Genomic DNA, 19968 nt, shown 5'->3' on the forward strand with positions numbered 1-19968 from the left:
TGAAGTTACTCCTGAGGGTCACCCTTCAGCCAAAGATTAGACAGGCCCATAAAACAAAACAAGACTAAAGGGGCACACCAGCCCATGGGCAAGGATAAGAAGGCAGGAGGGGACAGGAAATCTGGTAACAGGGAACCCAAGGTGAAGAAGAGGAGAGTGTTGGCATGTTGTGGGGTTGGCACAAAACAGTATGTATATTAATTGTTTAATGAGAAACTAGTTTGCTGTGTAAACCCTCATCTAAAGTACAATAAAAAAAAAAACGATGACTGTTCCTCTCTATATAGCTGTCTCCTTGCAGATTCTGGCAGCCTTGCCCTCTCTCCTCCTTTGGGCACAACAGTGGGGGGAGTGCTGCTGCTGCTAACCCCTTGAGTCCTTCTCTTTCCCCCACACTCCACCCATACCTTTGTAATTAATGTCTTTATAAATAAAACCAATCAGTTGCTGTCAAGTAGATTCTGACTTATAGTGAACTCACGTGTGTCCAAGTAGAATTGTGCTCCATAGGGTTTTCAATGGCTGATTTTTGGAAGTAGTCACCAGGCCTTTCTTCCAAGATGAACCTCCATCCTTTCATACCACCCAGGGACTCCTTTATAAATAAACCCTCCTTGAATTATTTGCATTTGAGAGTGCCATCAGCTTTCTGCAGTGCCCTGACTGATACACTGACCAAAGCCCCAAAGCTAAACCTGTTGCCATTTAATTGATTCCAACTCATAGTAACCCTATAGGACAGAGTAGAACTGCCCCCTAGGGTTTTCAAGGAGCAGTTGGTGGATTTGAACTGCTGACCTTTTTGGTTAGCAGCTGAGCTCTTAACCACTGTGCCACCAGGGCTCTGTTTGAAATACAGGGGGACAAATTCTGAAGCCATAACTGAGGTCCCTCCTGGCTGTGTGCTCTTTTCCTGTGTCTTATCAGGTCTCATATTCCTGCTCCTGGGCAGTGAATCCAGCTGCTGTTAAAGAGGCCACAGGCCTCCCCTGTGAAGCCTGGCAACCATTAGATGTTCTTGCTAGCTTCAGGGTCTAATGGTTCTTTCCTTCCTAAGTCGCCCTTTCACAGCCTCAGCCTCCCCCTACTAACACACATTTTATGCAAAACCAGGACACTGGATACAAGATCCCTCCCCGTGGGCCCTGGACAGCCTCACTTCGCAGAGGTGAAGGGGAAATATGAGTCCTGCAGCCCCGCTTGCTCCACCCACAAAGCCTTCTTTGGTAGCAGGAGCCAGGCCCTGGCCCCAATGCCCCTCTTCCCTTTTCTGCTCACACACAATCCATGTCGCTGGCAGCTTCGGAGAGACGCTGACTGCAAGACGGAGAGCTGTCACCCTCCATAATTAGCCAGGCTGCTGTAATACCACTGTGTTGACAGTGCTTGCACCTAATAAATTATTCACGCCACGAAAGTGCTATCGGCTGTTACTGCTCAAAATAGGTCATTCTCACTAAGGCTGCCGTAGGTTGAAATTTCACAGTGATGATAACGAATTCAAGTGCTTTGGTTTAAGCAAATCTCCAAAGAGAGTGGCTTCTCCAAGGAAGTCCATGTTGGAGATCTTTCCTTGAATTCAAGTTGTGTTTTTGTTAGCAGCAGCAGCAGGAGGTGGAAACAGCTGGGTGCTGGCAAGAGAGTAAGAGTGGGGGCAGGGAAGGCTTTTAAGTTCAGGGTCTTCCAGCACTGACCCTTCCCCAAGGACCCTTGAGGGGCTACTTGAAGAAGATAAATGGGAACACCTGCTCTTATTTGTTCTCTGCACCCAGGATGGCTGCCAATTCAGGATGAGGGTCACCAGTGGGCATTGGAAGGTTCTAGAACAGCATACACAAGCTTCTCTGAGAAGTGCCTCTCAGCCCCGGGTGCTACACTCACAGAGGAATTCAAATTCAACAGCTGTTAGGCTGTGTGTCCCTGCATTTCATGTCCTAATTCACAGACAGTGGGGCCTCTTTACCACTCGGAATACACTCACCCCTTGTCAGCAGCAGATACATGCATTATTCAACTCAAGTGCCTGGTGGAATACAAATATTTGACTGGCTATTTCGGTGTTTGAAGAGCTACTGATGTGTTAACAGGTTCTTTTAATGGTTGTTGAGGATATGAAAGACTATCTTATGGAACAGAGAACAATTTTCCCTACGAGTAGAATAAACAGAAGTGACTGAAGACATAGCTTGTGGGATTTGACTTAAAAGAGAACGTCCTTGAGTGTTCGTCATCGACTGTCCAATGGAGGTGTGACTGAGAAACCAAAAAAAAAAAAAAACCCACTGCTGTCAAATGGATTCTGACTCATTGTGACTTTGCAGGACAGAGTAGAACTGCCCCATAGGGTTTCCAAGGCTGTAATCTTTATGGAAGCGGACTGCCACATCTTTTTCCCACTTGGTGAGCAGCTGAGCACTTTAACCGCTGCACCACTTGGGCACCTCATGTGACTGAGGGAGGCCAATAAATCTTAGGAGAGGAAAGAAAAGGAGGGAGTTTTGACTCCTCGCCTATCTTCTATTAAAATACTCATTGAGTTGTTTCCAACTCTTAGCGACTCTATAGGACGGAGTAGAACTACCCCATAAGGTTTCCAAGGCTGTAATTATGGACGCTGGCTGCCACTTCTTTCTCCCGTGGAACAGCTGGTAGGTTCGAATCTCTAACCTTTCAGTTAGCAGTGCTGCACAAACTTCTTCAGGTCTCTTCCAGCTGAGATTCTATGATTGTATGGCCTTGGAGCAAAAGAGCAAGACACACAAGCATCTTAACTTGATGTGCATAGCAGCAAATGCAGGAAGCTGTGTAAAGATGGAAAGTTCTTAGGTGCTTTTCCACGATTATATCGTCACAGCGCTCCCCAGGACGTCAAGTTCTCTCCTTCAAAGACTCACCGCCAAGAAGCCTGCTTAGATTATTCCAGTTTTTCCTCTCTGATATTTCCTTTAATCTCTTTTTACTGTTTGCAAACAGTTTGTATTGTATTATTTAACTTCTGGTCTCGTGGAACAGCCCGAACTGTTGTATTCATTCCCCAGCCTATCAGTTCGTAGTACTGTGGTGGCTTGCATGTTGCTGTGATGCTGGAAGCTATGTCACTGGTATTTCCAATACCAGCAGGGTCAACCATGGCGGGCAGGTTTCAGGAGAGCTTCCAGACTAAGAGAGACTAGGAAGAAAGCCGTGGTGACTGACTTCCAAAAACTAGTCAATGAAAGCCTTATGGATCACGACAGAACTTTGTCTGACTGGCTTGCTTTGGGCACGTCATCAGCAGGGGCCAATCGCTAGAAAAGGAGGCCATGTTTGAAGTAGGGGGCCACCAAGAGTGAGGGAGATCCTCGGTGAGACAGACTGGCACAATATCTGCAACAATGGACTTGAACACGCCTACAATTGTGAGGCTAACACAGGACCAGGCAATGTTTCATTCCGTTGTACATAAGGTCACTATGAGTCAGAGTCAACCTGACAGAAGTTAGCAAAAGTAGTTATGTAGTCCAATCCCCATGAACTGGTTGTAAATCTGTGAATAATGTTCATTTGTTTACATGCAGCTTTATAGTCAACATTTCAACAGATTTGAGTACCTACTATTCTGGGTACTTGAAACGGAACTTCATTAAGACATCTACTATTTATAGGTATACTACAAACTTAACTGCCCAAAACGGAACTCCTGAGGACCTACCATAGCAACAGCCCCTATGCCCAAACCTGCTACTCCTGCAGTCTTCCTCATCTCAGTACAAAGAGCAATGTCATCCTTCCAGATGCTTAGAGCAAAGCCGTGGAGTCATCCTTGGCTACTTTTCCTTCTTACCCCTTGTCATGGATTGAATTGTGTATCCCCCCAAAACATCTGCCAACTTGGCTAGGTCATGATTCCCAGTATTATATGATTGTCTACCATTGTGTCATCTGATGTGATTTCCCTATGTGTTGTAAACCCTATCACTATGATGCAATGAGATGGATTAGAGGCAGTTATATGGATGAGATCTACAACATTGGATACCGTGTTAAGCCAATCTCTTTTGAGATATAACAGAGAGAAGTGAGCAGAGAGACATGGGGACCTCATACCACCAAGAAAACAGCACCAGGAGCAGAGTGTGTCCTTTGTATCTAAGGTCCCTGAGTCTGAGAAGCTTTCAACTGGGGAAAAATTGATGATAGAGACCTTCCTCCAGAGGTGACAGAGAGAGAAAGCCTTCCCTGGAGCTGGCGGCTTGAATATGGACTTGTAACCTACTAGACTGTGAGAGAATAAATTTTTCTTCGTTAAAGCATCCACTTGTGGTATTTCTGTTACAGCAGCACTAGATGACTAAGACACCCTTAGTATTTGATCTATCAGCAAGTCTTATGGATTTGCTGGTATCAGGCCTGATAAGATCCCCACCAACTCTCTTCTGGATTACTGCAATAGTCTCCAACCTGGCCTCCCTGGTTTTGCCCTTTACTCCCCTATCTTTGTTCTCGAAACAATCAGAATGCTCTTTTTGAAAGGCAATTTTGATTATGTCACTTTGGTAAACAGTGAGATGCTCCCTATCTCACATAGAGTATAAACTGAAGTCCTTACAATGGCCTATAAGACCTTACAGGATCTGGATCTTCCCTCCCCCAAGAAACTTCTTGCATCTAATCTATGGCTCAGTCTTGTTCATACTTGCCTCCAGCCACACTGGCCTCCTTGCTATTCCTGGAACACTCTCCCCCAGACGTCCACATCGTCAGTCCTTCACTTCCTTCAAGTCTCTGGCCATTTATCAGTGAAGCCTTCCCTGACCACTAAGCCTTATCCCTCTCACCCCTCTTTACTTTCCCCCGTAGAACTTATCTCCAGCTGACACACATATTTTTACTTGTTTGTTTGTCTATTGTCTGTCTCCTTCTACTAGAATATAACTCCACGATAAACAATTTGGCATTCCCTCAAAAAGTTAAACATAGAGCTACCACATGACCCAGCAATTCCACTCCTAGGCATATACCCAAGAGACTTGAAAGTGGCGATGTAAACAGATACTACAATGTTCACTACAGCACTCTTCACAATAGCCATACATAAGATAAAAGAAAAGATAGAAACAACCTAAATGCCCATCAATAGATGAATGGAAAACAAAATGTGGTATATACATGCAATAGAATGTTACTCAGCCATAAAGAGAAACGAAGTCCTGATAAATGCTATCATGAATTGAATTGCATCTCCCCAAAACTTGTGTCAACTTGGTTAGGCCATGATTCCCCGTATTGTGTGCTTGTCCTCCATTTTGTGATTGATATAATTTTCCTGTGTATTGTAAATCCTAATCTCTGCCTGTGGTTAATGAGGCAAGATTAGACTATGTTAAAGAAGATTAGGGTGGGATGTAACACCCTTGCTCAGGTCACATCCCTGATCCAATGTAAAGGGAGTCTCCCTGGGGTGTGGCTTGCACAACTTTATCTTACAAGAGATAAAAGGAAAGGGAAGAAAGCAGAGAGGCGGGACCTCATACCACCAGGAAGGGAGCACTAGGAGTAGAGCATCACGTCCTTTGGACCCAGGGTTCCTGCTCAGAGAAGCTCCTAGTCCAGGGAAAGATTGATGACAAGGATCTTCCTCCAGAGCTGATACAGAAATTCTTCCCCTGGAGCTGATATCCTGAATTTGGACTTCTAGCCTACTAGACTGTGAGAAAATAAACTTCTGTTTGTTGGAGGCATCCACCTGTGGTATTCCTGTTATAGCAGCACTAGATGACTAAGACACATGCTAAAACATGGATGAACCTTGAAAACATTATGCTGGGTGAAAAAAGTCAGTCACAAAAGGACGAATATTGTATAATCTCACTGATATGAAATAATAAGAATAGACAGATGTATAGAGACCAAAGTTCATTTGTGGTTACCAGGAGCGGAAGGGAGGAGGCAAGGGGGAGCCATTGTTTAGGAAACAGTTTCTGTTTATAGTCAGAGAACGTTTAGCAACAATTAGGGGTGATGGTTGCATGACGTGATTGATTGATACCACTAAATTGTACACCTGAAATACACTGAATTTTAATTTTTTTATGTTCATATGTTTTTACAATAATTAAAAAGAAAAAAAGAATATAACTTCTGGAGGCCTGAGAGTTAGCTGCATTTGCCACTGCAGCCTCTGAGCCAGAATAAAATAGAATCTTGCATATGGTAGACAATGAATATTTAAGTAGCAACAACAACAACAGAAATACATCTGTTTCTAAATAAATAGTTCATAAGCTTCTCAGGGGGCCACATCTACTAATTAGGTTATTCTTCTCTAGAGGGGGTTCAATAAGTGCTAATCTCAAAGCATTTATGCAGAGATCCTAAAACCGGTTCCCAGCTAGGCTGAAGTTAGTAAAGAATTCCCATACCTAACTTTCTACATCCTGTTAGGAGGAAACCAGTCTTTCTAAGATGTTATCAGATATGTCCAGAGTCATGCCTAGGAGCCATTTCTATCGCACATGGAAATTTATTTCCCTATGATAAATATATGGAGCCCAGATGGCGCAGTGGTTAAGCATTGGGCTGCGAACCAAAAGGTCAGCAGTTCGAATCCACCAGCTGCTCCTCGGAAATCCTATGGGGCAGTTCCACTCTGTCCTATAGGGTCGCTATGGGTCAGAATTGACTTGATAGGAATTTTTTGTTGTTGTTGTTAAATTGTAAATCAGGTGGTACAAATGGATAATGTGCTCGACTGCTAACCAAAAGGCTGGAGGCTTGAGTCCACCCAGAGGTGCTTTAGAAGAAAGGCCTGGCAATCTATTTTGAAAAATCAGCATTCGTATGGAGCACAGATCTGCTCTGACACACTTGGGGTCACTGTTAGTCGGAATCAACTCAATGGCAACTGGTTTTTGAGTCTTACATGGCTCAAGAGAAAGAAGTCTTTCTTGGTCCTTCCTGTTTTTTTGGTGTACCCGTTCCTAACTGTTTTTAATAGCGAAAAAAATTTTCCCCTCTAGCAAGTTAGAACTGCTCAGAGATGCTTAATAAAGCTAAACATTCCTGCTTCTTCCAGTGCTTAGCAACCGGGAGCTGAGTGGCCCCCACTGAGTGTGCATGGGTGTGTGTGGTGGTGCTTTAGCTCTCTCCTGTTGGGGCTGTTTTGAAAAGGCTTCCTTGTTCTCGAATTAACATGCAAGCTGAGCAGACACATGCTGGTCTGCCTTATGGAATTCAGGGCTGTGGACAAGAGCCAACACTGTTTTGGAATGATCAAAGTTGGCTAATCCCATGTAATCTCCCAGCATAAAGGTAATGTTTTTCCAATTGGTGGTTTCTTTGGGAGATGCTCCCTGAGGCCTGGCACCGTCATTCCCATGTCACTAGGGAGACTTGGAATGGCGTGGGTGGAAAAGCCAGGATGATAGTCCCAAGGCATACTTGCACATCAGCCCTTCATTAAAAGTAGGTCCAAGGACTCAGATCTCAGAGGCAAGCGAACCCAAAGATCGAATTGGGAGGAGCCCCTCGAAATGATGCAGAGGTATAAGTGGGAAGGACCCTGGACAACTGTGTGCTACCTTTTTACCTAATTCATTGTCCAAGAAGATACCTATACTCAGATTGGGAGAATGTACTCTTACCGTGTTTCTCTCCTTAAATGACATGATCTTCTCTCCCCTCCACCCAGAACATTCCACTAATTTTCCATCAAACTCTCAAATCAGTGGTTATCAACCAAAAGTCCGTTGCCGCCAAGTTGATTCTGACTCGTAGCAAATCCATAGGACAGAGTGGAACTGCTTCAAGGATTTCCAAGGAGCGGCTGGTGGATTTGAGCTGCTGACTTTTGTTTAGCAGCCACAGCTCTTAACCACTGTGCCACCAGGGCTCCAAATGTTATTATAGAGTAATGAGGTACGGTGGCATGTATCCTCTTAAATGGTTAACATGCTCAACTGCTAACTGAAAGTTTGGGAGTTCAAGTCCACCTAGAGGCACCTCAGAAGAAAAGCCCTGGTGATCTACTTCCGAAAAACAGCCATTGAAAACCCTGTGGAGCACCCCTGTGGAGCACAGTTCCACTCTGACACACTTGGCAATGCCGTAAGTCAGAATCAACTCCAGAGCAACTGCTTTTTTTTTTTTAAATTCTCTTATAAAGGGAATTTGAACAATGATAGAACACGACTACCAGACTTGAAAAAGAAAAGGGCCAGGGGGAGGAGGATTAAGAAGCTCTCAACGACCTGAAGAGGCAAGATGACTTGGAAGTTGACGAACTAGAGGGATCAGCAGACCTTTCCTGTGAGGAGCTAGACAGTAAATAATTTATTTAGGCTTTGTGGGCCAAGAGAAGAAAAAACAAATTTCCACATATTTTTATACACATTTTAAAAATATAATTCTAATGATAATAATAATAACTGAGCACAATTTTTTTTGTAATACAGGTCTACTAAGTGATTCAGCACTTGGCTGCTAACCAAAAGGTCAGTGGTTTGAACCTACCAGTGGCTTCACAGGAGAAAGATGGGGCAGTCTGCTTCCATAAAGATTTACAGCCTCAGAAACACTATGGGGCAGTTCTACTCTGTCCTATATGGGTGCTATGAGTTGGACTTGACTCTATGGTAACAGGTTTGCTTTGGTTGGTATAGGGTCATTGTGAGTCTGAATCTACGGTAATGGGTTACGGTTTAAGAAGAGAGTTCTTTTCCTTTAGGATAGTATTTTGCTTAAGTAGGGTTCAAGGTTAGTATTCCTGGTCATCAAATCTATCACCAATGTTCATCTGTAAAATCCAACCTTATCTTGTGGGCTACACAAAACAGGGGTAGGGCTGATTTGGCCTGTAGGCAATGATCTGCCTTAGATCAAGATAACTGCAGAGAGCCACAGACTCACGGCGTGCAGTTTGCTAAATCTCTCAGCATTGCCTGGTGGGTGATAAAGGCATAAAAATTTTTCTGAGCATATCATCAATGTAAGAGAGACTTGTCTTTCTTTACACTGTAGTCCATGTAGTAAATAATAAGATGTGTTGTTTTATTCACATATGGAAGATGATGCTTCCGACCCACCATTAAAAAAATAACCCTAAAATCCAGTTGTCAAGTCTTCTCCAACTCATGGCAAACCCAGGGGAGTGTCAGAGTAGACCTGTGCTCCATAGGGTTTTCCATGGCTGATTTTTCAGAAGTCGATGGCCACGCCTTTCTTCTGAGGTGTCTTCTGAACCTCCAAGCTTTCATTTAGCAGGCAACCATGTTAACCATTAGCTCCCCGCCCCGCTCCCGTCAAGGGATTCCTTTAGTTGGTTGTCTTTCCAGGGTTGGGGGGAGGACTGGCTGATCCATTCCCAGTCTACCATGCTATAGCTGGTACCGTTTCCAAGCTAATTTACAAGTTATGTAACCTGGTTATAATTTTTGAGTGGTGGTCAATAAGTTTTTGTCAATTTGTTCATGGGGGTTAACCTATAACTTGTTCCCTGCCACATGTAGTACTAGTGAACAACTGAGTGAATGTCTGTTCTCCTGTATGTCTGCGTGCACATTTTACTATATTTACGCACAAATACACATAAACAGATGATCACGATTTCCGCCAGGAAGTTTCACCATAGAAAAATATTTAAAAAGCAATGGGAGTGAAAAAATCAAAACAAAAGTATTACTAGAGGGGGCATCGTAGAGGCTTTGTTTAAAATCTCAGTTATTGTCCTAAAATTCTGTTAGATAAATAGACAGACAGATGGATAGACAGTTTTCAAATTTTCAGTGGTGCTATCTTTTTTTTTAATAATTTTTATTGTGCTTTAAGTGAAAGTTTACAAATCAAGTCAGTCCCTCACACAAAAACTTATATACACCTTGCTACACACTCCCAATTACACCCTCCCTGATGAGACAGCCCACTCCCTCCCTCCACTCTCTTTTTTCATGTCCATTTTGTCAGCTTCTAACCCCCTCTATCCTCTCATCTCCCCTCCAGGCAGGAGATGCCAACATAGTCTCAAGTGTCCACCTGATCCAAGAAGCTCACTCCTCACCAGCATCCCTCTCCATCCATTGTCCAGTCCAATCCCTGTCTGAAGAATTGGCTTTGGGAATGGTTCCTGTCCTGTGCCAGCAGAAGGTCTGGGAGCCATGACCACCGGGGTCCTTCTAATCAGTCAGACCATTAAGTCTGGTCTTTTTATGAGAATTCGGGGTCTGCATCCCACTGCTCTCCTGCTCCCTCAGGGGTTCTCTGTTGTGTTCCCTGTCAAGGCAGTCATCGGTTGTAGCCAGGCACCAGCTAGTTCTTCTGGTCTCAGGCTGATGTAGTCTTTCATTTATGAGGCCCTTTCTGTCTTTTGGGCTCATAATTACCTTGTGTCTTTGGTGCTCTTCACTCTCCTTTGATCCAGGTGTGTTGAGGCCAATTGATGCGTTGAGGCCAATAGATAGCCACTTGCTAGCGTTTAAGACCCCAGATGAGTGGGTGCTATCTTTAAATCTGAAATGTTTTAACAAATATAGAAAGCCCCGTCTTTCTCAGATTCCCTTTTCAATGGAGCCCTGAAAAGTGGTCTGGGGAGGCAAGTAACTATGGTGTGTTTAACACAACCAAATATTTACCCAGGAAATAAGTTCTGTATACTGTTATAGATATGCACAAAGATTCTCCACATCCAGCATTCCTGATCAAGGTAAGGGGCTCTCCACAACAAAACTGCCATAGTGTATATTGTTCTTTAATACCCAAAAAATTCTTAGAGGGAGACCAGGTTGGTTAACACAACAGAAAATAGGTAGAGAATCACTTATTCTGTGCTAAGTAATGGGGTTCTCACAGTCTAGTTGCCTAGTGCTGCTATAACAGAAATAACCACAAGTGGATAGACTTAACAAAGAGAAATTTATTCTCTCACAGTTTAGGAGGCTAGAAGTCTATAGTGTAAGGCTTTCTTTCACTGTTGGCTCTTGGAGAAGGTCCTTGTCATCAGTCTTCCCCTGGTTTATGAGCCTCTCAGCACAGGGACCCCGAGTCCAAAAGATGCTCTGCTCCTGGCTCTTCTTTCTTGGTGGTAGACAGTCCCTCTCCTCTCTGCTTGCTTCTCTCTTTTATATCTCAGAAGAGATCGACTCAAGATACAGCCTAATCCTGTAGATTGTGCCTTGCCTCATTAACATAATTGCCTCTAATCCTGCCTCATTAACATCGTAAAACCATAAACCCAAACCTATTGCTATTGAGTCGATTCCGACTCACAGAAACTCTGTAGGACAGAGTAGAACTGCCCCACAGAGTTTCCAAGGAGCAGCTGGTGGATTCAAACTGCCATTCTTTTGGTTAGTAGCTGAGCTCTTAATCACTGCACCACCAGGGCTTCACATTAACATCATAGAGGCTAGGATTTAAACACATAGGAAAATTACACCAGATGACAAAACGGAGGACAAACACACAATACTGGGAATCATGGCCTAGCCAAGTTGACACACATTTTACAGGGAGAGGGGTTATTCTGAGTACTGTCTTGGTCACCTGGTGGAGGTCCAATAGCAGCCAGGCTTGTAAAGGGGACCTCTTTATTTCCAGGAAAGCATTCGAAGTGAAGAGTACCAATAACTTTGCTTTAATCAGCTTGTATCTTTTATTAAGCCAGCTCTTCCTGGTTTGTGACTAAGTTGGGAGTAGACAAAGAGGAGTGTTGTATGGGCTTGAGGGGCTGGGACAGCTGAGAAAATCACAGTTTAATAAAAAAATAAAAATGACATTTACCTAATAAGCCCTTAATGATTTTAACTTATATATTATCTCCTTCAACCTCTCAGCAATTTTTTGAGGGGGGCAATCATCATCACTATCAATACCACCACCATTATCACCACCACTGCCACAACCATCACAACCATACTATCATTAACTATCATAATCATAACCACCACCACCACCAACAACACCACAGCCATCACTACCATACTAGCATTACCACCATGATCATTCCTAACTACCACCACCACCAGCATCATCAGAATCATCACCACCACCATTAATACCACCTGTAACTATCACCATCATTATTACCACCATCACCACTATCACCATCACTATCATCACCACCACCACCACTATCACAGGGTCGCTATGAGTCGGAATTGACTCGGTGGCAACAGGTAGGTAGGTACCACTATCATCATCATCATCATCATCATCATCCTACCACCACTACTGTAATTATCATTATCACAACCACTACCACCATCATCACCAGCATCACCACCAATCACCACCATAATTATCATCATCATCACCATCACCACCAACCACTACCATAATTATCACCACCATCACCACCAACCACTACCATAATTATCACCACCATCACCACCAACCACTACCATAATTATCACCACCATCACCACCAACCACTACCATAATTATCACCACCATCACCACCAACCACTACCATAATTATCACCATCATCACGACCGCCACAACCACCATCACCATCACCACCACCACCTTCATTATCATAATTACCACCAAGAAGAAGGAATATGAAGCTTCTGAGGGGTTAGGTAACTTGCCTAAAGTCAAACAATTAGTAAGTGTAGGTAGGACTTGAACTAGACTTCTAGGTTAAGATATTTTGCTCTTTTTATTATGCTACCTTCCCTCAGTTTGGAAGCCTGAATGGTAAAAATAACATTTAAAAACAGCAGGGCTCCCCACAACAATGGATACAAACATACCAACGATTATGAAGATAGCATAGAATTGGAAAAGCTTCACTCTGTTACATGTAAGGTCACCATGAGTCAGAGCCAACTAGACAGCAACTAATAGCAACAAAAACAATAGGAATGTATTTATTTCCCCAAATAATTAAATATTTTCCCTAGCACAAGTTATTTAATAATAATATCCCCCCCATAGATTTGAAATAATACCTTTATCATAAACTGAAGATTTGAGGTACAGTGCATGTACAAAGTGTAGATAAATTTATCCATATACAATAAGACTACTTAGATCATATTTAAAATTAAATGCAACCAAGTGTTCATTTCTGTTAGTGTAGTTTTAAAATTGTTACTGATTTATTCTAATATCATCATGTAATTGATAATATACTAGAAGAAAATGTAATCAGGCCAACGTTGAAATTCATGGTCAATTAATATAACTGTAGTTAGGGGTAAATGATAAAATAATCCATTTATCTCATACTCTTAGTATTATTGCTGACATTAAAAAAAAAAATTTTTTTTTTTTTTTGCTGACATTAGGCCCATACATTATAGAAATATTGTCTTAGACTCGATAAAGGTAATATTTACTTTCATAAGTAAAGTATTTATATCAGTCATGGATAGTATCTTTAAAAAAAAAAAGCAGGGGGGCTCCAGAATTTCTGTAGGAAAAGTGCTTAGTATGGTAATGTAGTTGAGAAGGGATCTGAGCCTTCTCTGAAAGCTGTTTATAGAGTAAGTACACTATTTTACTCAGATTTTATAGTGCAGATCACTTCAGCAACGCTTCCTAAAAAGGCTTTTTAGTACACTTCACGTTAAGACTTAGAATGTTTACTTATTCTTCAGTTTTTAGAGATGCCAGTAGACACCCTGGTGACATAGTGGCTAAGAGCTACGTCTGCTAACCAAAAGGTCAGCAGTTCGAATCTACCAGCTGCTCCTTGGAAACTCTATGGAGCAATTCTACCCTGTCCTATAGGGTCGCTATGAATCGGAATCAACTCGATGGAAGTGGTGACTAATAGGGGGCTGAGGCACACCCCTCCACAAAGCATCCTTGGCACCCCTCAACATGAAAACCAGAAACTAAAGAAGAGCTTCTTTTACGTAATATTTTAATCATGTAATTTATCTGAATGCAGTTAAGAGTACCTTCCACAAATCATGTCTGCCTATTTGATACTTTGCCCTATTTTTCTTTAAAAACCGTTCTATCAGTGCATCATGCTGTTATAAATAGGAAGAAAAACAATCCCACCAGAGAAAATGGTTTTGTATTTATTCCCTCAGGGCTTTCTAAATGCAAATTTATAGGGAATAAGAAAAATCATGTTTAATAGATCAGCCACCTGACTCAACTTGTGACTGAAGGTCAAGTTCTTTTCTTCTGGTTTCTTAGCTCATTATTGTCATACAGCACGGACAGTTCAGCATGAGGTCAAGAGGTAAGGAACCAGTTGGTCTTCCCCTGTTGTCTTTTGAGTTACAGGGAGTAAACATTTAAATCTTTTAACTTAGTGATCCGAAGGCAAAGAAGGAAAAATGTGCAGCAGGAAGGTAGCCCCATAACCTCATCACTTTCCAGAAGGCAGCAACTTGTTCTCTATTTTATTGAGAAATGACTATTTCCTAGGGCAAAACCTCACAATGTAGCAGAAGCTGAAATACCTTCAGGATCTTTTCCCTGTTTACTAGGTTCTCTGTGAATGAAACACATCTTGACACCAGTGTTTTCTCTCTTCCTCAATTGGGAAAAGAGAATCTGCCCTCCAAAAAGTTCATATTTTCCTCGCTTTCATATATCAAGATTCAGTTTTTTCCCTTGATGGATATCAGCATTTCTTTAAGTATTTCCTGCCTGAGGCACTCAGTAAGCAAATATGTGAAGTCCACATATGAAGCATGAAAAAGGGTAAAATATGGAAAATCTACATATGAAAGAATGATGATAATTACTATTAGTCTTCTGGACTAAAACTTCCCATTATATCTGCTTTTCGATTGCCAGCCCAGCACAGGTTAAAAATCTTTCCCTTAAAAATATCTAAAATGATCAAGTAGATTGCTTTCTTCTTGAAGGGAAATTATAGATCACTGATGAGATATGCTTTATCTACATAGCACAAAGTCAAGTGGCTTTGTAGCTCCAATGACCTGGTTGGTCTATCAACAAGGATCAAATGCACAAATCAAGGTCAAATATCTCTTTCACTTTGGGCCGTGAAGATGATATGAGATCACCACCCTTCTAGTCAGCCAGGTACATCCTGATTTCAGGCTCCTGAAAAACTAGCACCCCAAACAGCCTGGAGCATGCTGCGTAGTGAGGAAGCACATGGATGTTCATTGTTTGGGTGGTGCAACGCACTAATGCATTCAGCTGCTAACTGAAAGATTGGAGGTTTGAACCCATCCAGGGGTGCCTCGAAAGAAAGTCCTGGAAAATTGCTTCCCCAAAATCAGTGATTGAAAACCCTATGGAGCATACTTCTACTCTGACACACATGGGGTCACCATGAGTCAGAAATGACTCTAGCAACTGGTGACTGGGTATATGAATATTCAATACCTCACCAGCACCTGCATTTCTGTTTTCATTTTCTTCTCATTTTTACTTGCTAGAACCAGTCGCTATTTTTACCCTTTTACTCTGCCCTTCTGGTACTTGAGACAGTTATTTCAATTTGACTCAGCTAATACCTCCTCCTTTAAAATCTCTTCTGCCATTGACTTGTTCTTAAACAGCTTAGGTAAACATAACATCTTTTGGCAAACAATCAAATTTAGCCATCCAAAGGCAAATGAGAAGTTTAACAAGCTGACACTTTTTAAGTATAATACACTGTGTGAAGCATAGGATACTGGGTAATTCACATCTCTTTAAAGAATATGTCGGTCTGAGTCAGTAAAATGAGTTCCATCAAGGAGGGAGGTGAAAGGGCATAGTCCTAATTTACTCCAATGTTTTAACCATAAGTAGCACACGTCTTTTTTAATTTTGCCACACATACCATGGATATGCACATACTCTAAGTCTTCAACTCCAGTTTCATAGAAGACGCAGTCAAGTATGTTTTACAGCATATTCCTAAAAAGCTAAGACTTTGCTGCCTGCTCATAAAGATATTAAAAATAAGCATTTAAAATGCCTTACTTGTAGTATGGGGCCCCTTATTGGCATGGCCTGATCTGAGGTCACTGGAGGCCATAAATCAGAGGGGTGGGCTGGTGGCTATGGCAGCTTGCATAGCTGGAGTGCAATGTGCTATTTTAGTTTGTGCCCCTGCAATGACACCATTTGTTTGGCACCAGCCAAGGAAAGCTTCCTAGACATCTATGGGAATAGAATGTTTTACAGTAAGCCAAGGCAGAGGCCACACAGGCATGAAATACTGTGAAGAGGTCTGTGTCTGCACCAGACTCTGTGACAAATCCAGTAGGAAAATCACTTCCAACCAAAGCATTTATCCAGGAATCTAAGAGTGGAAACCAATCCAAGCAAGCTTGGCAAATAGCAAGACTAATGAGTGACCAAGTCTTTTCAATCCAGGAAAGTAAGGCAGACTCTTCCCTCCTTGTCCAATCCCATTTCTTGGGTCTACTGGAGCATCCCAGATAAACCATATGTTTTTCAGTAATATCCAACATAGTTAAATAATAATTATTATATTTGCGTGATATAAAATATGGCATAATCAAACAAAAAGCTCTAACTTTTTCTGGCCAAGGCTCATATATTTTATGTTCCATCTCTCAATACTTTTTTCCACTGAGGGTATGACTTAACCAGTCTGAACTTTCAGGATTTATTGGTTCATAATCTTAGCTTAATCTTTCTTTTTTTAAAAAAAAGTTATATTGTTGCTTGAGGTGAAAGTTTACACAGAGCAAATTTGTTTCCCATTCGACAGTTTGAACATAGTCTTTCTTCCTTCCTTCTCTCCTCCTCCCTTCTCTTTCTTCCTTCCTCCTTCACTCTTTCTTCTTTCAGTTATTTTTGGAAGGGGCAAATACAACTCAGCAAACAATACCAAAATACACCAGATCACAACAGATTGCAGAATTGTTTACCTACTAAAAAACAAAACAGGACCCTGGAGGTCGTGGTCCCCAAACCTTCTGTTAGCCCAAGACAGGAACCATTTCCAAAGCCAACTCTTCATACAGGGATTGGACTGGACTATGGGATAGAAAATGATACTGGTGAGGAGTGAATTTCTTGGATCAAGTAGACACATAAGACTGTGTGGGCATCTCCTGTCTGGAGGGGAGATAAGAGGGCAGAGGGGGTCAGAAGCTGGCCAAATGGACACGAAAATAGAGAGTAGAAGGAAGGAGTGTGCTGTCTTATTATGGGGAGAGCAATTAGGAGTATAGAGCAAAAAAAACAAAAACAAAAAACTCTTATTACGGGGAGAGCAATTAGGAGTATAGAGCAACGTGTATACGAATTTTTTTATGAGAGACTGACTTGATTTGTAGACTTTCACTTAAAGCACAATAAAAATTAAAAACAAAACAAAAAACCTGCCTTGACTTCACAAGCAGTGTACACACACAAAACAGGCATCTGTTCTAATTATAACCATTTTTTTAAATGAGTCTTTTGCAATTCTTTTGCTCTTTCTGAGCTGAAGTTTCCTTTGAAAGGGAAAGAGTGCTAACTGACTTCACTGTTTTGGAGAGCAGGTTAGTTCAAAAGTGAGTGGCATTTTTTCCAACTCTCTGTTGCTCTCCTGAAGAGCAGCAGGCAGTTAATGGTTGCATGGACTTTCTTTTGCCAGGTCATCTCCATCAGGGTGAGCCCTCCCCTTTGAGGAGGTTGCGACGACTTTCCCAGGCACAGTAATCCAGGACAGGAGAAGTATTCTCATGCTATGCTGCATTGTACCAGCTCCAGGGGACATTCTAAGATTTGGCAAAAGCTTGTCATTCCCTGAGGTCTTTCTAGAAGTGAGATCTTAAAAGGCATGGAAGTGCCCAGGGAATATAAGAGCCTGAGAAAGATTATGCACACATTAACTGTGAAATCATCATGTTTTATTTTTCTAATTATTGTGCTTGACAATAGATTCCTGAGCAGTGCTCAAATGGAGGCAGGGATGTTTGTGCTTTTAAGGAAAAAACAATTGTAGCTTTAATTTGTGCCAACGGATAGTTATGGCTGCTAAAATGCTCACTGACTGCCACCTGGAGAACCATTTCCTCCCACACATGAGCTCTCTTCTGTTCTTGAAAGCCAGCCAATGGCCTCCACTATCCACGGTTCTTCTTTTTTTGGTTTCCTTTTGTTATCATCATAGACATTGTCATAATTGTTATAGGTATCATTACTATTATTATCGATCCAACTCTTTCTAACCAACATTCACCAGACTGGCTGTAAAGGCGGCACAGTGACAAAACAGATGAAAGCCCTTTAATTTGATAAGTCTGAAGCAACAGTGGGAAAGCAGCCTCTATTTCCAGTTCCTGGGTTTTTCTTTTTTTAATATTTTGATAATCACATCAATCATTCCCCCAAGCAAGAATAAGGCCTACCCGATAGTAACCATTTTCTAAATGATTTAACGTTGGTGGTGTTATTTGGAAAACAAAAAAAAAAAGGGCTGCGTGTGTGTGTGAGAGAGAAATAAATAGTCATCTGACCATGCACCACAACCCTGATATTTATCATTTTTTTCCTCTCTCTCTCTCTCACACACACACATGCGCCATATGCTCTTGAACAAAAGCAAAGTTACACATCAATGTTCCTGAGCTCTGTGAACCTTAAAATTCTTCCTTAGCCACAGAGAATAGCTGAAGCAAACAGGGTCTTGAAAAGGCAGTTAAAAAAAAATTACAGTAAGCATGTGAGCATGACTCATTTTCTTTTTCCTTCCTAGATCTTTATGCAGTCCATATATCTAAAGGTGTATGTATACACTTTTAACCAAAAGAAACTAAATTTTAAACCTGCATTCCTTTAGGAGAAAGGGTCCTTTGAAAACAGGTCTATTGCAAAGAAAAAATGTTGCCCTGGTAACCAACTCCTGGGCATTTTCCTTTTTTATGTTAGAGGAAACCCATGGTACCAAAAGCTTTCTGCTTTCTTAGGCATGTTGAGTGAGCTGAAAGCATGGATGGAGCTAGAGTGAGCATGAGGCCTTCTGGGTAGAGGAATGTCACTATGCAGAAAAGAGAAAGGAATCAAGTTTTTAAAAATGAGATCTTGGAGAATGTGTAATCAAGCTTCTTGTTTTAGATGAAGAATGAGGCTCAGAGAGGTTAACTGACTTGCCCAAGATTAAACAGCTACGTCACACCAGGGGTGGTGCCATCACGCAGGCTTTTAACAACTTGTCCATTGTTGTTTCCACCATATTAGCTCTGAAGAGTTATTTATAAACCTAAGTTCTGTAAAGAGTCCATATTTTGAATACACCAGGTGAACCAGACAGGTGAGAAGACTCTGTGCTGAATCTCTTTCAAACATCACTTTCTAACCTATTCTATAAACCAATTTTGGTCAATACATAGTCAGAATTAGTATTTATTGAGTGCTTGTTACGTTTTGAAGTAGCTCTGATGGTGCAGCGAGTAAAACAATTGACTGCTAACCAAAAGGCTGGTGGTTCAAAACCACCAGCAGCTCTGCAGGAGAAAAGTGTGGAAGTCTGCTTCCGCAAAGATTTATAGCCTAGGAGTTGTTAACCAATGTCATAGAACAATGTGTGTACTGACTGTTTAATGAGAACTAGTTTGTTCTATAAACCTTCATCTAAAGTACAATACAAAAAAAAAAAAAGATTTATAGTCTTAGAAACCCTGTGGGGTCACTATGAGTCGGAATTGACTTAATGGCAGTGGGTTTGGTTTCGGTATTATGTTTTGGAAGTCTCTGGGTGTACAAATGGATAACATGCTTGGTTTTTGTCTGAAAGTTTGGTGGTTTGAGTTCACACAGGGACCTCAGAAGAAAGGTCTGGTGATCTATTGTGAAAAATAAGCCATTGAAAACCCTGTGGAGCACAGTTCCACTCTGACACATATGGAGTTGCCATGAGTTGGAATTGGCTTGATGCCAACTGTTTTGTTTTTTTTTAAAATCTGGTAGTATGTCTTAGGCACTATTCTAAGTACTTTCCCTGTAATACATTTAATCGGCATATAGCCCCATCATGTTATAAGTGAGGAAACTGAGGCACAGAGAGATTATGTAACCTGCTCAAGGTCACGGAATGAGTGTCAGAGCCC

The 19968-nt window shown here is 41.7% G+C and overlaps 1 protein-coding gene across 9 annotated transcripts in view; it reads right to left on the bottom strand.

The window, feature by feature from the left end:
- RIPOR2 (RHO family interacting cell polarization regulator 2) overlaps positions 1 to 19968 on the bottom strand; it is a 301690-nt gene that overhangs the window by 127282 nt on the left and 154440 nt on the right. Inside the window, exon 1 of one of the 9 annotated variants that reach the window (XM_049885028.1) lies at positions 482 to 5079. The exons of the other annotated variants lie outside the window; for them this stretch is intronic. The gene's annotated coding sequence lies outside the window, so the exon portion shown is untranslated. Of the gene's footprint in view, positions 1 to 481; positions 5080 to 19968 lie in introns of those variants that run through there. 9 annotated transcript variants of the gene reach the window in all.

Source organism: Elephas maximus, chromosome 1 (genome assembly GCF_024166365.1).
Source record: "Elephas maximus indicus isolate mEleMax1 chromosome 1, mEleMax1 primary haplotype, whole genome shotgun sequence".
Taxonomy (NCBI): Eukaryota; Metazoa; Chordata; class Mammalia; order Proboscidea; family Elephantidae; genus Elephas; species Elephas maximus.